Genomic DNA, 15,820 nt, shown 5'->3' on the forward strand with positions numbered 1-15,820 from the left:
AGCAGAAATAGTCAGGGCTTTGGGAATGGGGAGTAAAATGAGGGGTAGAAATCAGGATGCTCTAGCCTGAGTGATCATAAGAAACCCTTCAGGGGATTTTCATTTTAAATATGGATTTTTTGGTACCCTTATGGAATCTCAGTCTCCTGGGGCACTGTAGGGAGCCACATTCCTAAATTAACTATCTTTCTAGTTTCAGGGCTTGAAAATTACAAACATGTCACCAATGCCAGGCTTGGTGTCATGGAATGTTCTAACAGGAGGACATGGCAACTGTGGGAAGAATGAGGTGGGAGATGGGAATCTCTCTGTTTGGCACATTTACATGGATGCTCTGCCACTAGGATGTGAGCTTTTTTAGACAAGGGAGTGTCCTTGTTATTTTTGGATCTCTAGTTATCCAGTGTCTAGTACATACTGGCACCTGGTGGGTGGATCCTATTATGCGGGTATGATCACTTCCAGATTCACAGGCAGGTAAATTAACAGCAAGCACATGTTGGTTAAGCTGGTTAAAACCTATTTTAAGTATCCAGCTGAAGGGTTGGGATTAATAGCCAAAAAGAGTACTACTGAATGACTAATAATACTCATGGCCAAAAGGATCACCATGAAGCGAAGCACAAGGGAAAAACAAGGCAGAAGGCTTGGACTCTGTTCACGTGGCTCTGGGCTCCTCAGGACACCACACTGTTGCCCTCAGCTCTGCCACCTCCTTGTTTAACTTCTCAGGAAGAAGTTAGGTCTTGGTGTGCAAGGCTGGGGCCACTCTCTGCTCTCTTTCCTAGAAGGCACACACAGGAGTTCAATCAGAAGAGCCCTTTGGATGAACTATCAAAGTGGCAAGTTGCATTTTTTAAAAATAAGTCTTTGGCCTTGTTTGTGTCATATGCAAATAAGCCAGCCCCAGTGTGTTGATCTCAATAGAGATAACTGTTTACATAAAAATAAATGCCAAACCCAACTTGAAGCAAAACATATTTATAGGTTAATTTCCTTATCTGTCCAGTACTTACTTCTTATTTCTTACCAGGCATATTTCTAACACTGTCCTTGTTTTTTCTGTCTTTTATCATCTATGCTTGAAGTCCTCTTGCTCTTGCTAACAGCCTTGGCTTACCTTTTTAGTTCTGATATCAAAAATCAAACTGATGCTAACATATTTTGTGGCTAATTCTTTTCAATGAGGGCTTTTTTAGTGGCTCAGAGGGCAAAGAATCTGCCTATGGTGCAGGAGACCAAGGTTTGATCCGTGGGTCGGGAAGATCCCCTGAAGAAGTGAATGGCTACCCACTGCAGTATTCTTGCCTGGAGAATTCCATGGACTGAGGAGCCTGGTGGGCTATAATCCATGGGTTTGCAAAGAGTCAGACATGACTGAGCGATTAACAGTTTCACTTTTCAACAAATGTAATGCATAAACACAATAGCAGTCAAAGATTTAAAGACCACAAGTTAGAAATCACTGATCCAAAGCTAAGTCATACTACCTGGCCAGGGAAGCAAAAGCCTGGTTAGCTCTAGACAGGAGTCCTTAGGTGAATTTCATTGTTTCTGCATAGAGGTATGTGTGTATGAATGTGTGTGTATGTATGGGTTGGTGTGTATGTATATTTAGTGGATTCATTGCTAACTTAAAAAGTGAGTAATTTCATATAAAGGGCTTCCCTCGTAGCTCAGTTGGTAAAGAATCTGCCTGCAATGCAGGAGACCTTGGTTTGATTCCTGGGTTGGGAAGATCCCCTGGAGAAGGGATAGTCTACCCACTCCGGTATTCTTGGGATTCCCTTGTGGCTCAGCTGGTAAAGAATCCACCTGCAATGTGGGAGACCTGGGTTTGGAAGCTCCCCTGGAGAAGGGAAAGGCTACCCACTCCAGTATTTCATATAAAACCGATCTCTGCATCCAACTGCTTTAAAAACTGAAAAGACTTGTGGATTGAACTGTAGGGTTTCACAAACACAGAGGGTGTGCTTTCCATTCTCACGTTTGGCTGCTTCATTCTTTTACGTGTCCTGCCTGGTTCTGGTAGGCTTTTCAGTCTGCCACCCCCAACTAGAAAAGAGCAGACCTGGCCTCTTGCCTCGCTTTGAAGATCCTTTGCTGTGCGGTCTTCCCTCCAGCCCCTAGCCCATTAGTTATGATCAAAGCTCTTTAACAGCAATGGGCCCTTGAAGGCAGTGCGGGTTCAGATTCAACAGCAATCATCAAATGCCTTCTAGGGCATCAGTTACTGTGTCTTCATATACATTGACGCTTCCAAACTTGAGCTTACTATACAACCACTTAATCATCCAGAAGAGATTAAATCTTATCTGATATCCCTAAGCAGGTTAGCTGAGACCCTCCATGACCACTGCCAGAAGGTGTCAAACACCCCAACCCGTGAAATCCCCCAAAGCTTTTATTTACAAGGAAAGGCTGTGGCCAGAGTTGGTAAATGTCAGGTTAAAGTAAAGTTACTCTTGAACTCGCTGAATTAACTGCTTGAAATACCCTAAACTAATGGAGGGGGAGGGGGCCTCAGATCTCCTCCCTCAAGACATTTCTGTTGTTCCTTGGGAGCTGTGAGCAGTGGTGAAGTGGAGAAGTAAGAAGCTGATGCAGGAAGAACTGATTTGGTATTGGCCAGCCTGGAGGGGATGGTTGACCTTGGGTCGGGGAGGTAGTGCCCACCCTGGGAAAATGACTGTGCACTCACGGTCTTCTGGGTAGGGAGGGAGCACTCAGCAACTTGAGGGGATGTCACGTGCTATATTGTGTATCTGTCTTCAATGCTTCCCCATACTTGCCTTTCTTTCCTAAAGGGATACAGTGTTAGGTTCAACAATTAAACAGCAACAACAGCACCTGAACTCCTTAGCAAATGACCTGGTATATATTATACTAGGGAAAGACCTTTCCCAGGAGGATACTGTGAAGGGAGGAGGTGCTGCACAGGGATGGAGTGAGGATGGGAAGGAGGAAGTTCCGGTCAGGAGCTCAGCGTGCACAGATGGCTGGGAGGAGACTGGATGATGACTCGCTGAAGTCAGAGAGATCTTATAATAAAGCAAAGTTAATCATCTCCCTTCTAGGCTTGAAGCTCTGATGTCAACCCTGTCCCACAGACGTATAATATGATCCAGAAATGTGAGCCATGTGTGTAATTTAAAAATGTTTAGGAGCCACATTATTACTGTCTCTTGCATGCTCAGTCATGTCTGACTCTTTGTGATACCATGGATTGTAGCCTGCCAGGCCCCTCTGTCCGTAGGATTTTCCAGGCAAGAATACTGGAGTGGGTTGCTATTCCCTTCTCCAGGGGATCTTCCCAACCCAGGGATCCAACCCACATCTCCTGTGTCTCCTGCATTGGCAGGCTGATTCTTAACCACTGAGCCACCTGGGAAGCCCAAATTAAAAAAAGTAAAAACTAGGTGAAATGAGTTTTAAGAAATATATTATACTTAGCCCATATAGTGAAATATTATGATTTCAAAGCATAATCAACACAAACATTATGGATGAAGTATTTAAACTATTTATTATTTATTTATCGTTGCACTGGGTCTTTGCTGCTGCACTTGGGCTTTCTCTAGTTGCAGTGAGCAGGGGCTACTCTTTGCTGCAGCGCACAGGCTGCTCATGGCAGTGGTTTCTCTTGTTATGGAGCATGGGCTCTAGGTGAGCAGGATTCAGCAGTTGCAGCACACAGGCTCAGCAGTTGTGACTTGCGGGCTGCAGGGTGCAGGCTCCACAATTGTGGTGGGGTTGCCTGAGGCGTGTGGGATCTTCCCAGATCAGGGATGGAACCTGTGTCCCCTGCATTGTCAAGGGGATTCTTATCCACTATGCCACCAAGAAAGTCCTTGCATACTTTTTATGTAAAAATTTTTCAAAATATTTGTTGTGTGTTTTATACTTGCAGCATCTCTCTATTCAGACTAACAGGATTTGAAATACAAGCTTGGCTGATGGTGTCAGTGGCTAACATGTGGGCCAGCACAGCCTTAGATGGTTTCCCATTGCTTTTAAGACAAAATCCAAAATCTTTGGTCTGATTCAGTAGGCTCTTGATATGACTATCCCTTTTGTCTTTTCTCATGCCATGACCTCCTTTGCTTTGGTGCTAGGTATAATACATTTTTTGTTGAACTCTTTTCCTCTCTCAAACTTCTGTGGTCTTGCAAATAAAAATTCTGTTGCTGGAAAACTCTCTCTCTCTCACACATTTGCCTGAATAACTCTTACTTGTCCTTATGTATTTTTATGTATATTGGATCCATTTTGAGCTTTCTGTTTATTTATTTTAATCTGTTTTATTTAGTTATCAGTCCCATTCTGTATGACTTACTATACTTTTCAGTGCATTTTAATATAGATTCTAGAGGCATGAATCTATATTAATTCTAGGGCTTCCCTGGTGGCTCAGATAGTAAAGAATCTGCCTGCAATGTGGGAGACCTGGGTTCGATCCCTGGGTTGGGAAGATACCCTGGAGAAGGGAAAGGCTACCCACTCCAGTATTCTGGCCTGGAGAATCCCCATGGACAGAGAAGCCTGGCCGGCTACAGTCCATGTGGTCACAAAGATTTGGACATGACTGAGCAATTAAGCACATTACAGGCATGAAGATCTCTTTTTTTCCTTTTCAAAGATTTTCAAAAATGCTTCTCACTTCTTCCTGTTGGATCTGAAATTCATTTTTCCTCTTCCAAACAATACCATTGGATCATAGAGAAAGCAAGGGAATCCAGAAAAACATCTACTTCTGCTTCGTGTACTATGTTAAAGCCTTTGACCATGTGGATCACAACAAACTGTGGAAAACTCTTAAAGAGATGAGAATACCAGATCACCTTATCTGTCTCCTGAGAATCCTGTATGCAGGTCAAGAAGCAGCAGTTAGAACTGGACATGGAACAACAGGTTGGTTCAAAACTGGAAAAGAAACACATCAAGTCTGTGTATTGTCATCCTGCTTATTTAACTTCTATGCAGGGTACATCATGCAAAATGCCAGGTTGGATGAATCCCAAGCTGAAATCAACATTGCTGGGAGAAATAACAACCTCAGATGCGCAGGTGATACCACTTTAATGGCAAAAAAGAGGAATTAATGAGACTCTTGACAGTGAAAGAGGAGTGAAAAAGCTGGCTTAAAACTCAACATTCAGAAAAACTTAAGATCATGGCATCCAGTCCCATCATGACAAATAAAAGGAGAAAAAGTGGAAACAATGACAGATTTTCTTTTCTTGGGCTTCAAAACCACTGCAGATGGTGACTGCAGCTATGAAATTAAAAGACGCTTGCTCCTTGGAAGAAAAGCTATGGCAAACCTAGATAGCATATTAAAAAGCAGAGACATTACCTTGCTGACATTACCGTCTAGTCAAAGCTATGGTTTTTAAGTAGTCATGTATGGATGTGAGAGTTGGACCATAAAGAAGGTTGAGTGTAAAAGAATTGATGCTTTTGAACTGTGATGTTGGAAAAGACTCTTGAGAGTCCCTTGGACTGCAAGGAGATCAAACCAGTCAATCCTAAAGGAAATCAACCCTGAATATTCTTTGGAAGGACTGATGCTGAAGTTGAAGCTCCAATATTTTGACCACCTTTTGCAAAGAGCTGACTCATTGGAAAAGATCCTGATGCTGAGAAAGATTGACAGCAAAAGGAGAAGGGGAAGGCAAAGGATGAGGTGGTTGTATAGCGTCACCAACTCAGTAGATATGAATTTGAGCAAACTCCAAGAGATAGTGAAGCTCAGGGGCATCTGGTGTGCTGCACTCCATGGGGTCACGAAAAAGTAGGAGATGACTTAGTGACTGAACAACAACAAACAATTCAGTTCAGTTCAGTTCAGTCGCTCAGTCATGTCCGACTCTCTGTGACCCCATGAATCACAGCACGCCAGGCCTCCCTGTCCATCACCAACTCCCGGAGTTCACCCAAACTCATGTCCACAGAGTCGGTGATGCCATCCAGCCATCTCATTCTCTATCGTCCCCTTCTCCTCCCGTCCCCAACCTTTCCCAGCATCAGAGTCTTTTCCAGTGAGTCAACTCGTCGCATGAGGTGGTCAAAGTATTGGAGTTTCAGCTTTAGCATCAGTCCCTCCAATGAACACCCAGGACTGATCTCCTTTAGAATGGACTGGTTGGATCTCCTTGCAGTACAAGGGACTCTCAAGAGTCTTCTCCAGCACCACAGTTCAAAAGCATCAATTCTTCGGTGATCAGCTTTCTTCACAACAAACAATACCCACATTTAATTTGGTAAAAATGTATCCTTTGCAATTATTGAGCCTTCCCACAAAGAATGATGTTATAACTTCTTACTTGACTTTTCAGTATCCTTCTATTTTTCCTTGAAGCACGCTTTTTTTATTGCCTTCTGAGGTATCACAAGGTGAAGGATGCATTTACCAGGAAGATGACTTTGAGGCTGAGATCAGCCTGCAGGAAATTGATTATAGAGTGCTCTTGTAATTGTTATCTGTGAAGAAGGGAAGGAAACAGGATGGAGTGGAAAATATTGGGCCTCACAAATATTCTGGCCAACCTTGTGAGAGTCCTGAAACCCTTTAGAGTTGTCTCTAATTGAGCTGATGGGCATAGTCTTCAGAACCTCTGGGTAACCACTGGATATGACTATCATGAGATGTATCTGCTCCCCGAGGAGGAGGTATAACCCCTGAGAAGGTAGTTCTCTCCAGATGATGATAATTTCCTGAGTGGAAGGAGTAAGTCCTCCAGTCCTAAAGGGGGCTCTAGATAGCACATTACGCTCCACTCTTCTGATGTACCTTCCTCATCTCTGGATGCTCAATCTTTGCACATGTCTTGCAGATTTCTTTCCCCTGGACCCCAGCTCTAAATATTCAAGTGTAAGAGAACCTCCTAGGTTCTCTAGTACTTCCTCTCAACATTTCTTCTTCTTCGGTCAATATTTCCTGAATTATGCATTCTCCTTCTATAATTAAAGTTAATTTTAGATACATGTTAAACTGGAATGTAACTATCATATTAAACAAGAGATTTTACAGGTATTACAGCTTTGAAAGAGATTAAAGCGGGTATTTAAGTGAATGTTTCAGTTGATTTCTAGAAAAAGTATTAAGTGAATAAAGTACATAGAGGTGCTGCTACACAGATATGGCAAGGAGCAAGAGTCAGTTTAGAACCACTCTCCAAGGCCATCATATTCTCTTCCTGGGTAAATATGCTATGCTGACAGCCTCACTTGTGTCTTTAGCTTAAACCTCTCCTTGGAGTTCAGGCTCTTCTAGCTGACTGCCTACTTGACAGCTCCTCCTAGACATCTCACAGCCTCCTTAAAGTTATGATGTTCAAAAGTAAACTCTGGGGCCTTCTTCCCCTAAACTCATCCTTGTCTTCTCTTTGCCACTTCACCAAGACCTGTGTTGTTGAATCCAGAAGGCTGGAAGTCTTCCTTGATTTCTTTTCCTCTTTCACTTTGCACATATAATCCCAAAGAATTCCTTTTGATTCTATTTCTAGGATAGTACGTGCATTTATTCTCATCTTTCTAGCTCCATGGTTGGCACTTTATTTTAGGCCATGATCATTTTTCTCTTGTATTCTAATTCTATTGTCCTTAATGGTCTCTGATCCATTGTGCCTGCTGAGCCAAAGTAATACTTTTTAAACCATAAACCCGATAATCTGACTCTTCTATATATTAACCATCAATGACTTCTCACTGCACATAAAATAAAATTCAACTTGTTTAATATGGTCTTCAAGGCCACATGGGCTCAGAGCTTAAGAATCCACCTCCCAGTGCAGGAGACGCGAGTTTGATCCTTGGGTTGGGAAGATCCCCTGGAGAAGGAAATGTCACCCCTCTCCAATATTCTTGCCTGGAAAATTCCATGGACAGAGGTGCCTGGAGGGCTACAGTCCATGGACTTGCGAAGGGTGGGACACGACTTAGTGCCTGAACACAGCAAAGCCACACTCATTTATTTCTCCATTTTTGTCTCACATCACTATTCTTCTTGCCCACTGATCTCTAATGAAATCGGCTTTCCTGCCCCCTGATCTTTGAACACCTCTAGCTCTTCTTGAACTCAGGACCTTGCTCATGATACCTCTTCTTCCTGAGATACTGTTTTTCTGACTCTTTAGCAATAGACTCTTTCTAATGCATCAAATCCCACTATAAATGTTCTTTTATTGTCTTTGCCTGATCAGAGTGTCTAAAGTAGCCTACCTCCCTGTCCCATTGTCTGGGTTATTCTTTAGTACTGCCCTCTACTTGATTTCTAATGTTTATCATAATTTTAATTATAAAGTATAAAGCTGAACCTCAAGCTCCCTGAGACTTCTCCATTAGATATCTAGCACTTGTGACAGTGGCAAGCAAAGTAGAGCCTCAAAATATTTTTTCTCAGTGAATGGATGAGTAAATAGAATGAAAATATTACCAAAATCTATAATACTTCAGAGAATTTTGTTTTTCTTCTCCTTATTGGATTCATTGCTATTTATTTGTAAGGAGGGACAAAAGTTTTGTCTCCTGTGTGACCTCGGAGGTGGTGGCATCCCCCTGTTTGGTAGCTTCGCTGTGAGCTAACAGAGGTCTGTGCAGGCTTGACAGTAGGACAGCAACATCTCTGACTGATCCGGACAGTGTTGATTTTCAGTATCCCTAGGCGGAGCTTGGGGTGCCTCAACTCTACTTTTTATAAGAAGGCTCTTTCTCAAAACACATTTAACTCACATTAAGGGCTTCCCAGGTGGCGCTAGTGGTAAAGAACACGCCTGCCAATGCAGGAGACTTAAGAGATGTGACTTTGCTCCCGAGGTTGGGAAGATTGCCTGGAGGAGGGCGTGACATCAACTGAAGTGACTTAGCACACATTGCAGAGACAGTTGGTATTTCCCTCTGCCCCTCCTCCCTCTGCTGTGGGGCCAGGGATTTCTCCTGGGACCCAGCTCAGCTTAGGCCTGGTGCTAATCATGATAATGGGAGCTTGGAAATCAGATGGATTCTGCCCACTCTACTTCTGTGCCCCTGCACTTAGAACAGCAAACTGTGAGGTGTATTACAAGACATTGATATTTGTCATTCCATTACTAATGGGATCCTTTCCCAGTGCATATTCTAATTCATTGCTACTGATATATAGGCAAGCTATTGATAGTCTACGTTTGTTCCTACTTGGCTATCCTCCTAAACTGTTATATGTGCAGATAGCTTTTTGGTTGATTTGCTTGAGATTTCTGGGTAAAGCTATAAGTTGTGCCATTGGCAAGTAACTAATTTTTTGTCACTTCCTTTCCAGTGATTATACTCCTGTTTCTTTCATTGTTGTATTCAGTCTCTAGAATTTACAGAATAATGTCAAAGTGTCAGCAATAAGCATCATTGTTTAGTTCTGATTTGAATGGAAATGCCTCTCGTGTTCTATTGTTGCTGTGTAGTCTTTCCTACATCAGGCATGCCCTCCTATTCTCTTACTTTACTAAAGAAATTTTTTTCAGTAATTATTTTCAAGTGTTAGGCTGTCTGCCTTTAGGCTCAGTCTACTTCCTCACAACTTCTTCCTTTTGGTTCCATTTTTATAGATAAGTGTGTTTCTTGCCCATGTTTCTGATATTGGAATCTTAAAATCCTGCTAAGCTTCCCCCTTCTCAAGATTTCTCAGACTATCCCATATGCACTTGATTTTCAGACCTTTCACCATATGAGTTGTTCACAGAAATATATGAGGAGTCCCTTAGGAATACAAGGTCAAATTGGGGACAGTATTGACTGACCTTTGATCTGAGGGTGTCACACTTGGGGACAGGGAGAGGATACTCATACTTTCCAAGTATCATGAAATCCAGGAATTCTGTCTCTCAAATTCTGTCATTTTGGAGCCATGAAAATAAATGTTGTTCCTGACACAGCATAAGCACTGGGATATGAAGTTTGTTTTAAAGAAGTTGCTATAAGGGATTTCAAATGATCTTAGCCTCAAACTCAAGAAGCAAATGTCAGCTCCAAAATCCAACATGGGAAAAATACGACCAGCCCATAGGCCTCAATAGCAGAGCTATGGAGCAATCCTGGGAGAAGGTTCTTACCTGTAAACCTGTAAATTACTGTGTGTTGTTGACCATCATAATATAATAATTTCTGCTTTGGGTTTATTGTCATGCCAACAAATTCCTCTATGGATGGAATAAGTCGGCTACTTTCGGTACCCCAGAGGTTTATTTCACAACAGCTGGAAGCAGGAGCAAAGGAATGTAAGCTTCTTATCTATGTCTTCACACCGCTCTCCTAATTTCTAGAGACATGGCACCGACTACCTCCGTGGTGCTTTTCATTAACTGTCCCCATAGATACCTTCATCTCAGTTTTTATTTTGCCCTCAGTTGAACTTGCTTCCCTGCCCTATTCCTTGTCTGGTTATGGCAGAGATTGCTTCTTCTTTCCCCAGGATCTCCTGTATCCTTCCAGCATAGCATAGTGATAGAATCTCTAGCTATTAGCTTGGCACTCCAAGTAAATCTACTGATTTGCCTCCCTTGCTTATTCTTTCTAATATGATGCTAGTGAAAGGGTCATGTGACATATTCTGAGACCCTTCTTTAAATAAATGTCACTGGGGCTGGTGTACTGGGGTGAACCAGAGGGATGGGATAGGGAGGGAGGTGGGAGGAGGGTTCAAGATGGGGAACACATGTACACCCAGGGCAGATTCACGTCAATGTATGGAAAAACTAATACAATAATGTAAAGTAATTAGCCTCAAATTAAATAAATTAAAAAAAAAGAAAAGAAAGCATTTTTCCTTTTTCGTTCACTTCTTTTTTCTTAATGACTGGAATGAGGAGATGATGGTTGAAGCTAGAGCTGGTGCAGCAATTTGAATCATGAGATGACTTTGGGAAGAAAGTCCTTACATGGGATCAACAGATCAAAGGAGGCTTTGTCCCTGACACTGTTGGGCATCCTGTCAGTCAAAAATTGCCTAGCTATGGAATATGCTTGAGACAGAAACAAACTTCTATGTTTCTAATCTCTGCTATTTTGGGTTTTTTTGCTTTTTGTAGCTGCCCCCTAAGCCTGGCTTTGACACTTGATGAAATGTTTCACCACTGTCATTCTTCTCATCCTACACAGAAACTCAGAGCCATCCTGTTACTTAATTGCTCACTGAAACCTAGGAGTTCAAATTCGGAGCTGACTCTTGATTCCAGCCATACTCCTGTTCATCACTAACATTAATTTGACCATCATCTCTTGTCAAATTTGCTGCTGGACACTCTGAATAGTTCACTGTGTTTCCAGACTCTTCTTGTTTTATTACATCTGTTATGCTTCCTAGCAGACGAACACCATCACATTACTCTTTTGCATCCATACCCAGGCTCCTCAAGGTAAAATGGAAGCTTCTGAGAGTGTCATTCCAGGCTTTGTGCCATATTTCCCAAATTTCTTGTTCCAGCATCTTTCCCTGCCTGTGCACAGACACTCTTTACCAGAAATTATATTCAGCTTTTCTCTCTCTAGAAAACACTGTCTTATCATTCAAGATTCAGCTTTATTATAGTCATAAAAGGTATCATTTTTTTGAATGTTTACCAGATTCTGGGTACTGTGCTATAAACCTGACATGTCTTGCTTAGTCTTTGGGACAACCCTGTAAGATAGACTATTTATTATCATCCCCACCGTAAAGATGAAACAAAGATTAAGTACTTTGCAGAAGATAGTATGCAACCCTGAATATTCATTGGAAGGACTGATGCTGAAGCTGAAGTTTCAATATTTTTGGCCTATTGCTGGGATGAGCTGACTTGTTGGAAAAGACCTTGATGCTGGGAAAGATTGAAGGCAAAAGGAGAAGGGGGTGGCAGAGGGTGAGGTGGTTAGATAGCATCACTGTCTCAATGGACATGAATTAGAGCAAATTCAATAGCATCACCGACTCAATGGATATGAATCTGAGCAAACTCTGGGAGACAGTGAAGGAAAAGGAAGCCTGGTGTGCTGCAGTCCATGGGGTCAAAAAGAGTCAGACATGACTTAACGATTGAACAACAACAGCACCAGTAAGATTGTGTCGGGCTGGTCCGTATAGATGGTTTATTCAGCCTAAGCAGGTGCCTGTAGATGGTTTATTGAAACCTAACAGTCTGGCTCCTGAACTCGTGCTCTGAACTGTAATGTTACATTGCCTTCCTTATTGTGTTTTATCCAGTTGCCCATATGTACCCTCCTCTCTGAAGCTTTCTCTATTGGCTCGCTCAGGATTTAGTAAATCTTGCCCATCTCTGCGATTCTGCAGTTTATGTTCACATCTAATAGATGGTCTGCTAATGATTTTTTTGTCTGCCTTCTCCTCTAAGAGCGTAAACTTTCCTGACTGGGATTGTGGCTTCTCTATTTTTGTTACCCAACAATTAAATACAGTTCCTTATCATAGTAACGATCTCAATAAAGGCTATAAAATTAAAATGTTTAAATCTAAAGAATAATCGAACATGAATATAAAAAACCTTCTACTCTCTTAATTATACACTGAAGCTTTTCTCCTTTTTTAAATGCCTCCCCCGCCACCACAAATGCAATTGTGTTAATTCAACTTTTTAAACAGTTTCTGAATTAATCTTTACCTGTAGACTCCCCCTTCCCAGCCCTGTCCCCTCTGCCCTCCGAGTGACCTTTCCACAACATGCATGACCATGTTGCTCTCCTGCCTACCATTCTGCTTGAACCCTCACAGCCTTCACGTACGTGACAAAATTCACACTCCCAGGATGACAGGTAGCGCCTCAAGATCCACCTGTCCCTACCTTTTCAGTCTCAGTTTTACCCACTCCCACATTTGTGCTCTTTCTCGAGCTATGTGGAATGACTTATGGGGCCCAACTGAAAAGCCACGTATCAGCCTCCTTTCTTGCTATTTCCCACGCTGTCTCACTGCCTCCATCAATGTTTGTCAAGCTGTAATGTGCTTATGGCGTTGGAGAAGGAAATGGCAACCCCCTCCAATATTCTTGCCTTGACCATCCCATGGACAGAGGAGGCTGGCAGGCTATGGTCCATGGGGTCGCGAAAGAGTCAGATGTGACTTAAGGACTAAACGACGACAACAGTGTGCCTGGTTGTCTTGCCTATCGCGCGCCTGGGGGCCTGGTCACATGGCAGCGTCTGATTTTGTAGGTCTCAAATGAGGTTTGACATTCTGCATTTCTAACAAATTCCCCAGCGGTGCTGTTGCTGCTGATTTTCAGCCCACACTTTGAGAGGCATAGATCTAGACTCACCTTTTCCTCTTCTTCCTCTTGATAGGTCCTTTTAAAGCACCTCACTCAATACAGGTATCCCCTCTTCTAGGAATCATAGATGGCGCTCTCTCTCGTGAGAAGAGACAGTGAAGTTCGTCTTTGTATTCTCAGCTTCTAGCTCCCTACCTGCAGCAGAGTATTCAATCGTTCTCACCAAGTGAATGCTGACTGTTCATTTCATGGGCAAAGTGTTTATGCAGTGGCAACCTAGGCAAAAGAAATGTGCATGGTGCAAGGAGCCACAGTCTAACCCACAAACTAACTGCTCGGAAGCTTCTGTTACATTCAAAGAACTGGGGTTGGTGTTTGGGGTACAGAAAGGAGAAAGGTACAGTCCCTGCTCCCAGGGTCCTGCAGAGACGGTGGGGAGAGAGACCAGCATCTGGATCGCTATACAACATGGCAAAAACGATTTATCAGTGACGAACAGAATGAAGAGGGAGCTGTTTGTTCTTCACTGGCATTTGAGGATGTTGTTTGTGGTTATATGAATTGAGACTGGAGGAAATAGTAGACGCCTGACAGCAAATTGGTGGAGGGAGGCGTTTCAGAAAAATGGAATAGGATGCCAAAACTTCTCAGCCTTTTTTCCCACTGAAACTTCCATGACTCAGTGGTGCTCCCATACAAGCTACTATGGATATGTCCATTGTCACTGCAACGCTTCTTTCTTGTGTTCCTCAGCTCTCAAGAGAGTGAGTGCTGTGTTGTTGTTTAGTTGCTAAGTCGCGTCTGACTCCTTTGCAGCCCCAAGGACTGTAGCCTGCCAGGCTCCTCTGTCCAAGGGATTCTCCAGGCAAAAATACTGGAGTGGGTTGCCGTACCCTCCTCCACGGGCTCCTCCTTATCTGGGGACTGAACCCTTGTCTCTTACATCTGCTGCTTTGGCAGGCAAGTTCTTTACCACCAGTGTCACCTGGGAAGCCCGTGTTATAATAGGGCTCATCTTGACTCTGCCCCAATTTATTTAGAAAATAATTCAAAAACATAGCTTTCATACTATTGTATATGGGACTTCTCTTAACTGGTTGGAATATAGCAATGGCTTAGCACTGCTTCTGAGAACCCATTAGTAAATGCAAGGAGGTGTGAGTACATTCTATCTGGAGTGTTATCAAGTGGTAAGACAGTAGAGTGGTTAGGAGCCTAGGTCTAAATTCTGGCTTTCTGGAAACATCACCTCTACTGCTCACTGTCTGTGCGTTCTTGGGTACAATGGGGATAAATTCAGTGTTTTTATCCATAGGACTTTGTGAGAAATAAATGAACACCTACAAGTAAGATGCTTGGACTGATAGCTGGCTCGTGATACATATGAAATGATTGTTAGCACTGATTATTCCAGTATGCTTGTTGTGTAGATAGGCCAACACTTTGGGGAGGAAATGGGGGGACTCTCTATAATTACGTGGGACAACAGGCAAATTACGTGGGACAACAGGGAAGTCGGGCAAAGCAGATGTGTAGTTATCGTAAGTATAAGGTATGATGAAGTTGGGAAGATGAATTGAGCTCATGTTTTGCTTATTCATCACTTGAAGCATAAAAAATTAGGCCTGTTTTGTTCATATTTAAAACTTGGACACTTAAAAAAAAATGTGGGCACTTATATGTGTACCACCTGGTTAGAAAATAATAATAATAATAATAGCCACTATTTACCAAGTGACCGCTTTGTTCTAAATTCCTTTTGAGCCTCACGTTGACCCTTCAAGGTGGCTGCTTTCCTTCTATCCATTTCCTATGGCTGCTGTCACAAATTGCTACAGACTTGATGGCTTAAAATAGCAAATATATCCTCTAATTGAAATTAGAGGCCATTGAAATTCAGGTGTCTATAGGGCCACACTCCCTCTGAAGTCTATAGGGGAGAATCCATTCCCTCCCTCTTCTGTCTTCTAGTCGGTCCAGGAGTTCCTTGGCTTTGTGACCACATCACTCCAGCCTCTGCCTCTGTGGTCACATCAACTCCTCTTCTGCGTGTCTTCTCTGTATGTCTGCCCCACTCTCCCTCCCACCCCCATAACTCTTTCTCTTTCTCTTATAAAGATGAGCATAGTGATATATAGGGCTCACCCAAACTATTCAGGATAAGCTTCCCTTCCCTTGAGTTAGCTACATCTTTTGCCAAATAAGGTAATATTCACAGATTTCAGAGACAGGGTGAGGGCATATCTTTTTGGGGGCCACATTCAACTCACTGCAGGTTCTGGTGACTGAGATGATAAAGAATCTGCCTGCAGTGCTGGAAATCCGGGCTCAATCCTTGGGTCAGGAAGATCCCTTGGAGGAAGGAATGGCAACTCACTCCAGTATTCTTGCCTGGAGAATTCCATGGACAGAGGAGCCTGATGGGCTACAGTCCACGGGGTCACAGAGTCAGACACGACTGAGTGACTAACACTGCAACTCTCTGCAATTCATATTTTATAGAAGAGGAAACAGTCTCAGAGAATGTCATTCTCTGACCTGAGATTGTGAAGGCGGCAAAGGGATGCACCACAGTTACAAACTGTTAA

Source organism: Moschus berezovskii, chromosome 7 (genome assembly GCF_049115385.1).
Source record: "Moschus berezovskii isolate FMDL1 chromosome 7, NW_MosBer_1.0, whole genome shotgun sequence".
NCBI lineage: Eukaryota > Metazoa > Chordata > Mammalia > Artiodactyla > Moschidae > Moschus > Moschus berezovskii.